Source organism: Eretmochelys imbricata, chromosome 14 (genome assembly GCF_965152235.1).
Source record: "Eretmochelys imbricata isolate rEreImb1 chromosome 14, rEreImb1.hap1, whole genome shotgun sequence".
Classification (NCBI taxonomy): domain Eukaryota; kingdom Metazoa; phylum Chordata; order Testudines; family Cheloniidae; genus Eretmochelys; species Eretmochelys imbricata.
Window position 1 is genome coordinate 52,176,308 of NC_135585.1, and position 12,132 is coordinate 52,188,439.

At 47.7% G+C, this 12,132-nt stretch overlaps 1 long non-coding RNA gene across 1 annotated transcript; it reads right to left on the reverse strand.

Moving 5' to 3' along the window:
• Positions 1 to 595: 595 nt before the first annotated feature.
• LOC144274631 (uncharacterized) lies at positions 596 to 5,599 on the reverse strand. Its single transcript, XR_013347904.1, has 2 exons — positions 5,412 to 5,599; positions 596 to 791 (listed from the first exon to the last, which is right to left on the reverse strand). It is a non-coding gene; the product is annotated as an uncharacterized LOC144274631 (long non-coding RNA).
• Between the last annotated feature and the right edge of the window lie 6,533 nt (positions 5,600 to 12,132).

The window sequence follows — 12,132 nt, forward strand, 5'->3', positions numbered from 1 at the left end:
ATTCCCGTAGTGATCCCATGAAGTGCCTGCTCTCTCCTTCAGCAGCTCTGCCCATAATGCCAGCAGGAGACCCCACCAGCCCCTGAGTTAGTTCACCCTCTCCCCTGGGCGGGCAGGGTCCCAGTGCAGGTAAACGTGGCTCTCTCTATGCAGACATGGTAACACCAGTACCCGTCCTTGGTGGCACAGGGTGAGCTGGCCCTTTAAGGGAGTCCTGGGTTGAGCCTCACCTGTGACTAGGTGCCCCTGGACTCAGAGGCAAAGGTGATGGGATCAGGTGACCAGGAGCCAGGCCTGGTGGGGCTACAAGGGCAGCCAGTCTGGGCAGGGAGAGATTTGATGAGGTAGGAGCTTTGTGTGAGTAGCTCTATGCAGAAGGACTCTGCTGAGCTCTCAGACAGAGGGCCTGGGAGTGAAACACCTGCAGGAGCCAGCTGGGCAGTCTGGGGTGGGAAAGCTGTGGGGTTCTTGTTCTGAACTGTATGTTAATAAGCCAGACCCCCAGAAGGGGAGAAAACACCCCAGTGTGGAGTTTGATTCGGGGGCGGGGGGAAAGAGTCAGGCTACACTGGGATTGTAACTAGTGACACACGTCTTTCTCCAGCTGGAGTTGGATGAGCCTGTATTTTCTGTTACCATCTCCTCCCGGTTCTGGATCACGAGCATGCGAGAGCTCTTCCCCGAGCAGTCGTCACGGCTCCCAGTCCAGACTTTACGCTCCTTAGACAGCCAGTAGCACTTGTCCCCATGCAGCAGCCAGTCCCTGGGGCAGAGTTTGCACTCGGATCCCTCTGGAGGGAGAGATGGAAACCGAGGTGTCATTAATTCTGAACCTTCAGACTACAGCTGGATGAAAACTCTTGTTCAAAGTTGTTTTTTAATGGAAAATGCCATTTTGACCCAAATGAAAGGTTTTATTTTGATTGCCATTTTTCATTTTTGGATGGGGGGAATGGACTTAAAATGGAAATACTGGCTTTGAGGGTGGGAGGGAGGATTTCATTCAGTTTTGGAGGGGAAAGAAACATTTACTCTTAACATTTCCCTCCATTTGAAAAGTGGGGGAGGACTTTCACTTTTCTACTTCCTTCAAAGGACATCAAACTGTCATTTCTTTTCATATTTTTCATGAACTAGGCTTACAATGTATCAGCTCTAGTTCTAGACATTGCTGACGTTTCCCCTACAGTTGTGTAAAAAGCAGGGCTGTCAATTAATCGCCGTTAACTCACGTGATTAACTGAAAAAATTAACTGTGATTACAAAAATTAATCGTGATTAATCACACTGTTAAACAATAGAATACCAATTGAAATTGATTAAATATTTTTGGATGTTTTTCTACATTTGCAAATATATTGATTCCTATTACAATACAGAATACAAAGGGCACAGTGCTCACTTTACATGATTATTTTTGATTACAAATATTAGCACTGTAAAAATGATAAAAGAAATAGTATTTTTCAATTCACCTCATACAAGTCCTGTAGTGCAATCTCTTTATCGTGAAAGTGTAACTTACAGATGTGGATTTTTTTCTTACATAACTGCACTCAAAAATGAAACAATGTAAAACTTTAGAGCCTACAAGTCCACTCAGTCCTACTTCTTGTTCAGCCAATTGCTAAGACAAACAAGTTCTGTTTACATTGACAGGAGATACTGCTGCCTCCTTCTTATTTACAATGTCACCTGAAAGTGAGAACAGGCATTCGCATGGCACTTTTGTAGCCGGCATTGCAAGGTATTTATGTGCCAGATATGCTCAACATTCATCTGCCCCTTCATGCTTCGGCCACCATTCCAAAGGACATGCTTCCATGCTGATAATGCTTGTTAAAAAAAATAAATGCGTTAATTAAATTTGTGATTGAACTCCTTGGCGTAGAATTGTATGTCTCCTGTTCTGTTTTACCCACATTCTGCCCTATATTTCATGCTATAGCAGTCTCGGATGATGACCCAACACATGTTCATTTTAAGAACACTTTCACAGCAGATTTGACAAAATGCAAAGAAGGCACCAGTGTGAGATTTCTAAGGATAGATTCAGCACTCAACCCAAGGTTTAAGAATCTGAAGTACCTTCCAAAATCTGATCGGGACGGAGCGTGGAGCATGCTGTCAGATGCCTTAAAAGAGCAACACTCTGATACGGAAACTACAGAACCCAAACCACCAAAAAAGAAAATCAACCTTTTGCTGGTGGCATCTGACTCAGATGATGAAAATGAACATGCCTTGGTCCGCTCTGCCATGGATCGTTATCGAGCATGGACGCATGGCCTCTGGAATGGTGGTTTAAGCATGGAGGGATATATGAATCTTTAGCACATCTGGCACATAAATATCCTGTGCAGTGCCATGCGAATGTCTGTTCCCACTTTCAGGTCATATTGTAAATAAGAAGTGGGCAAGATTATCTGCTGCAAATTGTAACCAAACTTGTTTGTCTGAGCGATTGGCTGAAGTAGGACTGAGTGGACTTGTAGGCTTGAAAGTTTTACATTGTTTTATTTTTGAATGCAGTTATTTTTTATACATAATTCTACATTTGTAAGTTCAACTTTCATGATAAAGAGATTGCACTCCAGTACTTGTATTAGGTGAATTGAAATATTCTTTTTCTTTTGATTTTTAGAGTGCAAATATTTGTAACCAAAAATATAAAGTGAGCACCATACTCTTTGTATTCTGTTCTAATTGAAATCAATATATTTGAAAATGTAGAAAACATCCAAAAATATTTAACTAAATAATAGTCTCTTATGGTTTAACAGTGCGATTAAGCGTGATTATTTTTTTTAATCACTTGCCAGCCCTAGTAAAAAGCTTTCAGGCTCAATGTACGAGTGAGGGCTTTTCTCAGGGTCAGCACTCAAACAGCCGGGCACTCTGTAGGTCAGGAAAGCAAGGTGCTGGGAGGCCAGAGAGGAGAGAATTCACTCCAAGTCTTTACACGGAGTTGCTCTCTTACGAATCATCTGCTCTAACTCTGTCACAAGTTCTGGGCTCGATGTAGAAATCACTGGCTGGGAGGAATCTCTGGCTTGGTGCATTCAAATGTAATTCCTTGAGGTTTGCCCGTGTGAGCTTATAAAAGCTGAACAGAGACAGACCCAGGCTGTTTCCCAATGGGAAACCTCAAGGGAAACTAAGTGTTGAAACAAATAAGATGGATGACACCCCTGACTAAGGCAGAACTGAACCCAGAGACTCAACCTGGCAGCTGGGGGCGCTGTTACCTCTGCTGGTGTCAGGATTCAGCTGGGAGTTAAAAGCAAGGTCCCATTATGGTCATTACAAATCCTATGGCTCTTCTTTAACGGGGGAGACCTGAGTCGGTTCAAATGACAGTTCAGGGGAATACAATTTGCCTCCCTCAAAAGCCCTGTGAAATTCCAATAGGTGACAGGTTTCAGAGTAACAGCCGTGTTAGTCTGTATTCGCAAAAAGAAAAGGAGTACTTGTGGCACCTTAGAGACTAACCAATTTATTTGAGCATGAGCTTTCGTGAGCTACAGTCTCTAAGGTGCCACAAGTACTCCTTTTCTTTTTCCAATAGGTGAGTGGATTCTGCTTCAACCATTCCCCTAAGACATCGTCTGCCCGTGTTGTGTGCTGCTGAACAGTTGTGGAGTTTCACCCCAGAGGTGGCTGCATGTCAGTAGTGGGAGGAAAGGATTCCCATAAGTACGGCGTGGTTGGTAAAGCACTTTGGGATCCAAGCTCTCCAGCAGTTGTATTCTTTATTACACTATTGTTATGACTGTCTGTGCTCCAGCAATGGGAATTCCTCTTCCCACTAGAGGTCACTGCTGCTCCTCTGCACAAGCGGCTGAGAATTACTTATTGTGCTTCGCCTGCACACTCCCTGGGGAAAGGATTGTCTTTTTGTGATGTGTTTTTTATGGCATCTGGCACAATGGGGCCTCCATCCCTGAGACAGGACTGCAGTGGAAAGAAATAGGGTAGAGCTGAGAGGTTCCTGTCCTGGATCGGGTTAGGGGTTGGTCTGGGGATGCTGCGCACAGAGAGTAAGACAATCTCTGCCACAAAGAGCTCCCAGCCTGAACATCTGATGTGAAACGGGTGGCGAGAAAGAGGAGGACGGCAACAAGGCAAGAGAGAGACCAGCCGGGTAATTCCTGTTCCTGGACTAACTTCCATTGGTGGAAGATACAAACTGGGAGCTCCACAGAGCTCGTCTTCAGGGCTGGGGGAGGACATCAGAGGAAACCCGAAGAAGAGCTCTGTGGAGCTCCAGAGTTTGTACCTTTCACCACCAGAAGTTGGTCTAAGAAAAGCTACCAGCTCCCCGCCTTGCCTCTCTCACATTCTGGGACCAGCCCGGCCACAACACCCCTGCCCCCGAGGAGGGAGAGGAGCCCGGCCATCGGGGTACAGACAAAGGCAGCCACAGCCTGGGTCTTGCACCCACCCCCTGGGATAGATGAAGTGAAAGAAGACAGAGTCGCTGGGGGTGACAGCGCATCACAAGGGCACCCAGAGCATTCAAGCAGATTTAAAGGTGTCTCTCCCCCCGCCCCCCCCCACAACTTAAACATCACCCTGGTGGCGGAACATTGTTCTCCCGCGAGCCCGCCCGCCCCAGCCAGGCCAAGGCAGGGTCAGACACCGTCTGCCCTTCACCCGGAGAGCTCCCCGCCTCGCGGCCTGTTTCCGGCTCCTGCTCGCAGCCCCCGAGGGGCGAGCGCAGCGGTCGGGTTGCTCGGGTGTGAGCTTCTCTCGCGAAGGCTCCTGCAAAGACCCCGGCTGCCCTGTCCCGCAGGAGCCTGCCCCCCCGCAGATGCCGTAACACCCCTCCCCCCCCCAGCCACGAGCATGGGACCCCAGAGGTTGGAGGGGCCGGGGCAGGAGGCCAAGCGATGCGCGCCACGCTCCGGGCCAGGCTCCTCGGGAAGGGATAAGTGGCATCTGCACACGGGGTTGATTTGTCCCCCGAAGGGAGGATTTGCCAGAGAACAGGAGCCCTTTCTGAAAGGCGGGATGTCTCGCCGACTTGGGAGCAATTCTGGGTTTTTTACTGGGTTTTCTGGCACGTCTAAAAGCTACTGTTCATTTCCTGGAAACCCCCCCGCCCCCCCAGTCTCCCCTTAACCCAACGCCTCACTTTGGGGGAAAAGAAAATATTCCATCTCAATTTGTGGCCGAAGAATGGACACACAATTCAACAGCGGCTGCAGTACACATCGTACGTCATTCACAGACACTGCGAGGCCCTGCAGCCTGCCTGTGGGGGCTGTAAAAATAATCACAGGGCTGTGATGACACTGGGATCTTCAGAATAACCCCCCGTCTCCACCCTAACCCCAGTCCCTCCATTGCAGAGCCGGGGTGGGAGTCAGGTTCCCAGGGCACTGCTCTGGAGGAAGATCACAGCTTACCTCCTCCAGGGACTCCATGGCTGCAGCAGCCTTTGCAAGGCAGGTCCCTGCTCCATCTCCCCCTCTCTGTGCATTAGCTGAGTGGGGAGCCCCAAGTCCCCTCTTCACACACATCATGTCTTCCCCCATGGCTCCTGCAAGGCAAAGCGAGCAGAAAAAGCCAGCCGCGAGGAGAATGAAACTACACAGCACGGGGGAGATCATATGCCTTATTAGCATATTGCTTCTGATTGGACAAGGGGCGGGAGCCCCGGAGCGGGAGGAGGGTCCACTTGCTCTGGCCCAGGGCCCCAGGAAACCCTCGTCCGCCTCTGCGCGTCTCGCTATTGGCCTAGTTTTACAAGGGGCTGCCTAAAAGCACTGGTGACCTCAGTGCAAACCAACATTCCTGACAGTGACGTCTTCATCTTGCTCTATGGAGTGTACACCGACATGTACATTTCCAGCTGATTTCTTTTATAATTATATGGAAACAACAAGAGAGTCAGCAATTTTTCCGTAATAGTGGCTGTGTGACACTTTTGTATTTTTATGTCCGGCTTTGTAAGCGAATAGTTTTTAAGTGAGGTGCAACTTGGGGTCTGGAAATCAGACTCCTGAAAGGGGTACAGTCGTATGGAAAAGTTGAGAGCCACTGCAATCCTTGGGCGAGCAGGGGCAGAGACTGGTGGGACGGGGGGAGAAGGGGCAAAGAAGGGCCTCTCTGCCCTGGGCACAGACTGGTTTTTGAAGTCTTTTTGTTGTAATATAGCAACTTTTAGGTCTGAGATCGAGTGACCAGAGAGATTGTAGTGTTCTCCAACTGGTTTATGAACGTTATAATTCTTGACATCTGATTTGTGTCCATTTATTCTTTTACGTAGAGACTGTCCGGTGTGACCAATGTACATGGCAGGGGGCATTCCTGGCACATGATGGCATATATCATATTGGTAGATGTGCAGGTGAACGAGCCTCTCATAGTGTGGCTGATGTGATTAGGCCCTATGATGGTGTCCCCTGAATAGATATGTGGACACAGTTGGCAACGGGCTTTGTTGCAAGGAGAAGTTCCTGGGTTAGTGGTTCTGTTGTGTGGTGTGTGGTTGCTGGTGAGTATTTGCTTCAGGTTGGGGGGCTGTCTGTAGGCAAGGACTGGCCTGTCTCCCAAGATCTGTGAGAGTGAAATGGCCCACCTTGATTACCACTACAAAAGGTTTTCTTTTCCCCCCCTCCCCTCTCCTGCTGGTAATAGCTCATCGGAAGTGAGTGTGTATGGTAACACCCATTTTTTCACTTTCTGTGCGTATATAAATCTCCTCACTGTATTTTCCACTGAATGCATCCGATGAAGTGAGCTGTAGCTCACAAAAGCTTATGCTCAACTAAATTGGTTAGTCTCTAAGGTGTCACAAGTCCTCCTTTTCTTTTTGCGGATACAGACTAACACGGATGCTACTCGGAAACCTGTCATTATGCAAGTCACTGCATTTAGCCGTATGGAGTGGAAATCTATCAACTTCATGAAAAAACTCGTACAGATACAGACAGACATCATCTTCCTCTGCAAATGTAAACAGATGGACATTGTACCAAAAGGACTGAAGGTAAAAAATCCATTACAATCTACATACCACACAGACTATGCTGACAGCTTGTGCCACACGCTCTCAAAGAAACTGCAGAACCACCTGATCAACATCCTCTACAGCAAACAGGGAAAGATTAAGAATGAGCTCTCAGAACTGGATCCTCTCATAAAAAACCAGCCTTCCACACAAACCTCCTTGTGGCTGGACTTTACAAAAACGAGACAGGCCATTTACAACACACACTTTGCTTCTCTACAAAAGAAAAAGGACACTAAACGATCTAAACTACTACATGCCACAAAAGGCCACAGCAATGGTTCCCTTAACCCACCCAGCAATATTGTTAATCTGTCCAACTATACTCTTAGCCCAGCAGAAGAATCTGTCCTGTCTCGGGGCCTCTCCTTCTGCCCCTGCACTTATTCCCTTCACCTTGGGATAGGTTCAGTTGAGCTACTACCCCTTTCATGGCCATGTCACCCTGGGACAGCCTGAAACTGGAAACCTGGGCTCGAACAGTAACTGTTTGCTAGGAAAGGTGCTGAAGACACAATGGAAGAGGAAATCCTTTGGACTGGATTGAAATTATTCCAAAGGAAAGTAAATGAGAGAAAATGTCCAGTGTTACCCTCCTAGCGAAAGAAAAAAATGAAGGTCAGAAAGGACCATTCTGTCCATCTGCTGTGTAACACAGGCCCTAGAACGTCACCGAGCGCTTCCTCCAGAAAACCCAGGACATGGGACTGAGCCAGAGCACGTCTTCTGGAAAGACATCTCCATGCATTAGAGCCAGCTGGTCAGAAACAATCTTTCTTCTGCAGTGACGTGAAGTTAAAGGACATGGAGACGAAGAAAACCTCGACTTGGGTTGTCGCTGGAGCTGAAGCAGAGAGGCCAGGACAAACAGGGCTAGGGCCCAGGATTGACTATCAGCAGATCTGCCATTTTCTATTCCTGGCTTTTTGACCATGAGCGAATCTCTTTGCTTCTCTGTGCCTCAGTTTCCACGACTATAAAATGAAGCTAATCAAGGTTATGTTTTTTTCTCTCCTCTTTTTCAAGGCGGGACACTTAGATACATTTGGGGCCTGTCTACGCTACTGGACTAGAGTGTATTTGTAAGCTGGTGACCCCCCACATGTTGTTCAGAAGCTATGGATGACACAAGGTCCTAAGGTTGTTCTGTGCTTAGCCCCTATGGCACAGCTGGGCTGGACGGCCTTTTCTCGCTGTGCTGTGTGGAACAGGTTCTGGGCACTAGGGATATGAAGGGGCTCTCAGGGACTAATTCTTGAAAATAAATATCAATGAACTACAACCCAAATAAAAAATCACTGCTGCTAACATTGGTGGGTGATAAAATAGTAGCAAAGTGGTAATTAATGATGAGGAGAGGGCAGTGACACAGAGCAATCGGATCCCTTGATAAGCTGGACCCATTCAAAGAAAACAAGTTTGAAAAGAACCAAAGGAAGGGTCCTATAGCTAGCAACAAAGCATGCAGGCCACATCTACAGAATGGGGAAGTGTATCCAGGAAAGCACTGACTGTGAAGAGGATTTCGGGGCCATGCTGGGCAAGCCATTCAACATGAGCACCCAGGGTGATGCTGTGGTGAACGGGGCTAAAGCCATCATTAGATGTATGAAAAGAGCAGTGAGGAGCAGAGGGAGGTGACACACCATGCGGAAGACTGATCATGGAATACTGCATCCAGTTTTGGCGTCCACCTTTGAAAAAAGATTTGGAAATATTGGAGATGGGGCAGCAAAAAGCAATGAAACGTTTTGAGGGCTGGAGAGAAATGCCTGCGAATTGAGGCTATTGAAAGAGCTCAGCCTGTTTAGCTTGTAAAAAAGATCGGGAGGTGACGTCATTGAAGTGTTGAAGTGACTTCATGGAGAGAAAATATCGGGTATTAAAGGGCTCATTAATCTAGTAGAGAAAAGCATAACAAGACCCAGTGGCTGGAAACTCAAAAAAGACAAATTCGTATTCGAAAGAGGGCACACATATTCAACAGTGAGGATGAATCACCAAAGGAACAAACTAGAAAGGGAAGTGGTGGGAATTCCCCACCTCTTGATGTCTTCTAATGAAGACTAGTTTCAGAGTAACAGCCGTGTTAGTCTGTATTCGCAAAAAGAAAAGGAGTACTTGTGGCACCTTAGAGACTAACCAATTTATTTGAGTATGAGCTTTCGTGAGCTACAGCTCACTTCATCGGATGCATCCGATGAAGTGAGCTGTAGCTCACAAAAGCTCATGCTCAAATAAATTGGTTAGTCTCTAAGGTGCCACAAGTACTCCTTTTCTTTTTAATGAAGACTAGATGCCTTTCTGGAACGTGTGCAGTCAAAAACTAGCTCCTATGCTCTACAGAAAGCATGTGATATGCAGGGGGTCAGATGACATGCTCTAATTGTCTCTTCTGTCCATAAAGTCTGCTAATTTATGAAAAACTGAGCGTAGCATGGGGAGAAGCCTCTGATGTTTTACTGTGTTCGGCTTGAGCCCACAATGAACGCTCATTGAGAGGGGTGATCCAGGGGAAGCAGCTCAAACATCCCATGTAGCTGGACAGGGGCAGGACATCAGCACTGCAGGGGAGGGGTGGGTGTGGCAGTGACATCACAAGGGCCTTTGGCAGGACCTCAGCCTATTGGACAAAGGCGGTGGGGAGGCGATGACCTCACAGAGAGATCTTGACATCAGCCAGGCAGGACAGGGGTGCAGGACAGGGGCAACCTCGGAGATCCCTGTGGCTTTGCTTCAGCACGTCTCCTTCTCGAGGTCTCTCCTGGAGGACTGAGAGAGCATTCACTTGCACGTACGTGAGCGCAAGGTGGACCCTCTTTGGAGTTTTCTCCTTTTCTTTTAGTGGTTTTGCTCGAAAACAGACGTCCCTGTATAAAAGGTAAGAGCCTCGGAGAGGTTTGGAACCTGTTCAGTCTGATCCATCAGGTGCCGGCTGAATTCTAGGAATGGAAAACACTAGATTGTGGGGGCAGCATTTTATTTCCAACCTAGGACTTTGTCCCTTAGAATTACTGGGGACATTGGGGTTTCTCCTTTTTGTTTTCCCTTTTCCTGGCTCTCCCTCCTTTCTCAACTTCTCTTGCATCTTTGTCCTTTTCCCCTGCTTTCCTTTCACCACCAGGACCTGTCTGTGTGTGTGGGGTTGGGGATGGAGGGGGGGCGGGGATGGGGGGTTGCACTCCAACTCTCATTGCGAGAGGCCCTCCCAAAGACATGTGGCTGGAATGGTCCTCTAAGAGTGACTCCCTCCGGTGGTGACCCGGGACATCTGGTGAGAACTCTCAGCTTTCTGCTTCTCAGAGTCTCAATGCTGATTGGGGGAGCTTGGGGCTATTGTGAGGGAGGAGGCTCAGGTCCTTGTTACCCTCTTTGAAGACCAAGGAAATAGGCCGTAACCAAACATGTATTTGATTGCTCTTGCTGCTTTTCTCCATTCATTGTCTTTGAGTAATTCACGATTCTCTCTCTAATGGGCTAGTTCTTCTAAAATACTTACTAAATAATTAGGTTTTAATAAAGCCAAATGCAACCCCATACCTCCAGTAACAAAGGAGTCAGGCGGCACCCTGCAGAATTGGGGACAATCCGCTGGAAAGCAGTGACCCTGAAAAGGATTTTGGGGCCATAGTGGACAAGCTGCTCAACATGATCTGTCAATGTGAAACTGTGTTAAAAAAGGTTCAAGCCATTCTTGGCTGGATAGAGTAGTGAGGATGGAAAGAGAAGTGAAACAGCATTGGTGAGACTGATGTTGGAATGTTGAATCCAGTTCTTGTGTCCACATTTTGAATATAATGTTAAAACAACTGGAGAGGGTGCAGAAAAGAGTCATAACTGAGTGATGGGGATGATGCCCTATAATGAGACATTGAAAAAGCTCAATCTGTTTAGTATATACAAGAGAAGAATGAGAAGTGAGTTGCTTGACTTCATGGAGAGAAAATGTTGAGTATAAAAGGGCTCTTTTATGTCGCAGAGAAAGGCATGACAAGACCCCATGGATGGAAGCAGAAATCAGAAAAAGTATAATGACAATAAGACCCAGATTTGTAAGAGGGTGGTTTGTCATTGGCACAAAGTACCAAGAGAAATGATGGCTTCTCCATCTCTTGATCTCTTTGAATAAAGACTAGATGCCTTTCTGGAAAATGTTTGAGTAAAAGAAAAGCCCAGCTCTTCTGACATACAGGAGGCCTTAGGATACGCAGGGGATCAGATTAAATGCTCAAACAGTTCCTTCTGGCCATAAAGTCGACTAACTTGTGAAAACCTAATTGCGGCCTGGGGAAGAACCTCTGTGTTCTACTATGTAGTCGGTGTCACCCCACAAGGAAGAGTCATTGAGTGGGGTGATCCAGGGGAAGCAGCTCAAACATCCAATGTGGCTGGACAGGGGCAGGACATCAGCACTGCAGGGGAGGGGTGGGTGTGGCAGTGACATCACAAGGGCCTTTGGCAGGACCTCAGCCTATTGGACAAAGGTGGTGGGGAGGCGATGACCTCACAGAGAGATCTTGACATCAGCCAGGCAGGACAGGGGTGCAGGACAGGGGCCACCTCGGAGATCCCTGTGGCTTTGCTTCAGCACGTCTCCTTCTCGAGGTCTCTCCTGGAGGACTGAGAGAGCATTCACTTTCACGTACGCGAGCGCAAGGAGGACCCTCTTCGGAGTTTTCTCCTTTTCTTTTAGTGGTTTTGCTCGAAAACAGACGTCCCTGTACAGAAGGTAAGAGCCTCGGAGAGGTTTGGAACCTGTTCAGTCTGATCCATCAGGTGCCGGCTGATTTTTAGGAAAGGAAAACATTAGATTGTGGGGGCAGTATTTTATTTCCGACCTAGGACTTTGTCCCTTAGAATTACTGGGGACATTGGGGTTTCTCCTTTTTGTTTTCCCTTTTCCTCTGTCCCTCCTACCTTTCTCTTCTTGCTTCCTTTGTCCTTTTCCTCTGCTCTCCTCCCACCACCAGGAGCTCTGTGTGTGGAGCAGGGGCCGGGGGGCGGGGCGGGTTGTGGGAGGCCCTCACAGAGAGGTGAGACTGGACTAGTGCTCCGAGAGTGATCCCCTCGGTGGTGACCAGGGCCATTCTTTGGGCTATTTGGTGAGACCCCTT